Source organism: Oncorhynchus clarkii, unplaced genomic scaffold, assembly GCF_045791955.1.
Source record: "Oncorhynchus clarkii lewisi isolate Uvic-CL-2024 unplaced genomic scaffold, UVic_Ocla_1.0 unplaced_contig_13551_pilon_pilon, whole genome shotgun sequence".
Classification (NCBI taxonomy): Eukaryota; Metazoa; Chordata; class Actinopteri; order Salmoniformes; family Salmonidae; genus Oncorhynchus; species Oncorhynchus clarkii.
Genome location: NW_027258046.1, coordinates 180,001 through 185,097, shown reverse-complemented (window position 1 = coordinate 185,097; position 5,097 = coordinate 180,001).

Genomic DNA, 5,097 nt, shown 5'->3' with positions numbered 1-5,097 from the left:
CTGTTCCCCCTCCATGTCCTGGTCTGTAACCATGTTGTGTATTTAACCCTCTGTTCCCCCTCCATGTCCTGGTCTGTAACCATGTTGTGTATTTAACCCTCTGTTCCCCCCCCATGTCCTTGTGGGTAATTGTTTGTTGTAGTGCTTGTGCGACGGTATGCTGGTAATGACCGGGTTTTGTTTGACTCATTTATTGTATTATTCTGTTGACGGTGTTTTATGGTTATTCAACACAACTATTTCTTAAGAAGAACAGGAAGGTCCGCACATATAAATTAGTTGGTAGCAACTTTATTGATGACTATTTCTTAAGAAGAACAGGAAGACCCACACATATAAATTAGAACAGGAAGGCCCACCAGTAGCATCGCATTACACCAATAAGAAGAAGAACAGGAAGGCCCACCAATAAGAAGAAGAACAGGAAGGCCCGCACATATAAATTAGTTTCCACTTCTCTTCCGCCAGTAGCATCGCATTACACCGTCCTTCCCTGCCTTTCTAAAATGTTCCAAAGCCAAGTTACAAACAGATCACAGACCGTTTCGAATCCCACCGTACCTTCTCCACTATGCTATAGGGTTTCAGAGCTGGTCACGGCTGCACCTCAGCCACGCTCAAGGTCCTAAATGATATCATAACTGCCATCGATAATAGACAGTACTGTGCATTCACCTTCATCGACCTGACCAAGGCTTTCGACTCTGTCAATCATCGCAATCTTATCGGCAGACTCAACAGCCTTGGTTTCTCAAATGACTGCCTCACCTGGTTCACCAACTACGGCCTCTGGCAGTCTCTATTGAGGTGTCATAGGATTCAATTCTCGGGCCAACTCTTTTCTCTGTATACGTCAACGATGTGGCTCTTGCTGCTGGTGATTCTCTGATCCACCTCTACGCAGACGACACCATTCTGGATACATCTGGCCCTTCTTTGGACACTGTGTTAACAAACCTCCAAACGAGCTTCAATGCCATACAACACATACAACATGTGACCTCCAACTGCTCTTAAACGCTAGTAAAACTAAGTGCATGCTCTTCAACCGATTGCTGCCCGCACCCTCCCGCCCGACTAGCATCACTACTCTGGACGGTTCTGACTTTAAACATGTGAACATCTATAAATACCTAAGTGTCTGGTTAGATTGTAAACTCTCCTTCCAGACTCACATTAAGCATCTCGAATCCAAAATTAAATCATGAATTGGCTTCCTATTTCGCAACAAAGCCTCCTTCACTCATGCTGCTAAACATACCCTCGTAAAACTGACTATCTTACCGATCCTTGACTTCGGCGATGTCATTTACAAAATAGCCTCCAACACTCTACTCAGCAAACTGGATGCAAACTGGATGCAGTCTTTCACAGTGCCATCCGTTTTGTCACCAAAGCCCCATATACTACCCACCACTGCGACCTGTATGCTCTCATTGGCTGACCCTCGCTGCAGATTTGTCGCCAAACCCACTGGCTCCAGGTCATCTATAAGTCTTTGCTAGGTAAAGCCCTGCCTTATCTCAGCTCACTGGTCACCATAGCAACATCCACCCGTAGCAAGTGCTCCAGCAGGTATATTTCACTGATCACCCCCAAAGCCAACACTTCCTATAGCCGCCTTTCCTTCCAGTTCTCTGCTGCCAAATGACTGGAACGAATTGCAAAAATCACTGAAGCTGGAGACGTATATCTCCCTCTCTAACGTTAAGCATCAGCTGTCAGAGCAGCTTACCGATCACAGTACCTGTAAACAGCCAAAAGGTAAATAGCATACCCAACTACCTCATCCCCATATTGTTAATTATCTTCTTGCTCTTTTGCTCCCCAGTATCTCTACTTGTACATCGTCATCTGCACATCTATCACTCCAGTGTTAATGAATATTTTAATTGTTTCACCTCTATGACCTATTTATTGCCTTTCCTCCCTACTCTTCTACATTTGCACACACTGTACATATATTTTTTTCTATTGTGTTATTGACTCTACGTTTGTTTATCCCATATGTGTTGTTGTTCTTGTCGCATTGCTTTGATTTATCTTGGCCAGGTCGCAGTTGTAAATGAGAACTTGTTGTTAACTGGCCGACCTGGTTAAATAAAGGTGAAATAAAGGTGAAATAAAGGTGAAATAAAGGTTAAATAAAGGTGAAATAAAATAAAAAGCGTAAACCAGATGCCTTGAATTCTAAATATATCACTGACCGTGTTACCAGCAAAGCACCCACACACCATAACACCTCCTCCTCCATGCTTCACGGTGGGAACCGCACATGCGGAGATCATCCGTTCACCTACTCAGTGTCTCACAAAGACACAGCGGTTGGAACCAAAAATCTCAAATTTGGACTCATCAGACCAAAGGACAGATTTCCACCGGTCTAATGTCCATGGCTCGTGTTTCTCGGCCAAAGCAAGTATCTCCTTATTATTGGTGTACTTTAGTAGTGGTTTCTTTACAACAATTAGACCATGAAGGCCTGATTCAACTCCTCTGAACAGTTGATGTTGAGATGTGTCTGTTACTTGAACTCTGTGTAGCATTTATTTGGGCTGCAATTTCTGAGACTGGTAACTCTAATGAACGTATCCTCTGCAGCAGAGGTAACTCTGGGTCTTCCTTTCCTGTGGCTGTCCTCCTGAGAGTCAGTTTCATCATAGCGCTTGATGGTTTTTGCGACTGCACTTGAAGAAACTTCCAAAGTTCTTGAAATTTTCCATAATGACTGACCTGGACTTGGTCTTTTACCAAATAGGGCTATCTTCTGTATATCACCTCTACCTTGTCACAACACAACTGATTGGCTCAAACACATTAAGAAGTAAAGAAATTCACGAATTCATTCCAGGTGATTACCTCATGAAGCTGGTTGAGAGAATGCCAAGAGTGTGCAAAGCTGTCATCAAGGCAAAGGGTGGCTACACTGAAGAATATAAAATATGTTTTGATTTGTTTGATTCTTTTTTTGGTTACTACATGATTCCATATGTGTTATTTCATAGTATTGATGCCTTCACTAGTATTCTACAATGTAGAACATAGTACAAATAAAGAAACACCCTTGAATGAGTTGGTGTTCTAAAGCTTTAGACTGGTATTATACATTCAGACAGATAGACATGCAGACAGACAGAGACAGACAGACAGGCAGGCAGACAGACAGAGACAGACAGACAGAGACAGACAGACAGAGACAGACAGGCAGGCAGGCAGACAGGCAGACAGACAGGCAGGCAGACAGAGAGACAGACAGACAGACAGACAGACAGACAGACAGACAGGCAGACAGGCAGGCAGACAGACAGACAGACAGACAGAGAGAGAGACAGAAAGAGAGACAAACAGAGAGACAGAGAGCGGCCCTGGGTGTAAAAAGTGCAGTGTAATTTGCCTCCGGTCTGATTAGGAGTAGAGACTGTAATCTGTGACATGCTGAAAATGTAAAGCCTGATTTGGCTAGCCCCCACCCCCTGTAAAACGTCCTCTGGTCGTCCTCAGACGTCATGACAAGAGCGCCGACCTCTGTTGAAAACATTGTCCATTCTCAGACCCAAGAGAGGAGAGAATAACAGGAAAAGCCTCTTCCTTCTCTTCTTTCGTTCCCCTTTTCTCTGCTTCTGCTGTGTGTGTGCACGGTGTGTGTGCACGGTGTGTGTGTGTGTGCACGGTGTGTGTGCACGGTGTGTGTGCACGGTGTGTGTGCACGGTGTGTGTGTACGGTGTGTGTGTGTGTGTGTATGTACGTGTGTGGACATGTTTAACTATTCTTGTGGGGACCAGAATTCTAGTAAACAAATAAAAACTGGGGACATTGTGTTAGTCCCTTCAAGGTCAAATGCCATTTCTAGGGGGTTTAGGGTTAAGGTTAGTATTAGTGTTACGATTAGGATTAGGTTTAGGGTTTGAATACAGGTTAGGGTTTGGAGCTAGGGTTAGGAGCTAGGGTTAGGAGCTAGGGTTAGGAGCTAGGGTTAGGTTTAGGGTTTGGAGCTAGGCTAGGGTTAGGAGCTAGGGTTAGCTAGGGTTAGGTTTAGGGTTAGGGTTAGCTAGGGTTAGGAGGGTTAGGAGCTAGGGTTAGGTTTAGGGTTAGGAGCTAGGGTTAGGTTTAGGGTTAGGAGCTAGGGTTTGGTTTAGGGTTTGGTTTAGGGTTTGGAAGGGTTAATACAGGTTAGGGTTAGGAGCTAGGGTTAGGTTTAGGGTTAGGAGCTAGGGTTAGGAGCTAGGGTTTGGTTTAGGTTTAGGGTTAGGAGCTAGGGTTAGGAGCTAGGGTTAGGTTTAGGGTTTGGAGCTAGGGTTAGGTTTGGGGTTTAGGGTTTGGGTAAGAATACAGGTTAGGGTTAGGAGCTAGTGTTAGTTTTAGGGTTAGGAGCTAGGGTTAGGAGCTAGGGTTAGGTTTAGGGTTAGGAGCTAGGGTTAGGAGCTAGGGTTAGGTTTAGGGTTAGGAGCTAGTTTTAGGGTTAGGAGCTAGGGTTAGGTTTAGGGTTAGGAGCTAGAGTTAGGTTTAGGGTTTGGGTAAGAATACAGGTTAGGGTTAGGAGCTAGGGTTGTGTATGGTGTGTGTACAGTGTGTGTGTATGGTGTGTGTGTACTGTGTGTGTGTGTGTATGGTGTGTGTGTGTACGGTGTGTGTGTATGTTGTGTGTGTGTGTGTGTACGGTGTGTGTGTATGGTGTGTGTGTGTATGGTGTGTGTGTACGGTGTGTGTGTACGGTGTGTGTGTACGGTGTGTGTGTGTGTATGGTGTGTGTGTATGGTGTGTGTGTATGGTGTGTGTGTACGGTGTGTGTGTGTATGGTGTGTGTGTACGGTGTGTGTGTACGGTGTGTGTGTGTGTATGGTGTGTGTGTATGGTGTGTGTGTATGGTGTGTGTGTGTAGGGTGTGTGTGTACGGTGTGTGTGTACGGTGTGTGTGTGTGTGTATGGTGTGTGTGTACGGTGTGTGTGTACGGTGTGTGTGTGTGTATGGTGTGTGTGTACTGTGTGTGTGTGTACGGTGTGTGTGTGTATGGTGTGTGTGTACGGTGTGTGTGTACGGTGTGTGTGTACGGTGTGTGTGTGTGTATGGTGTGTGTGTATGGTGTGTGTGTATGGTG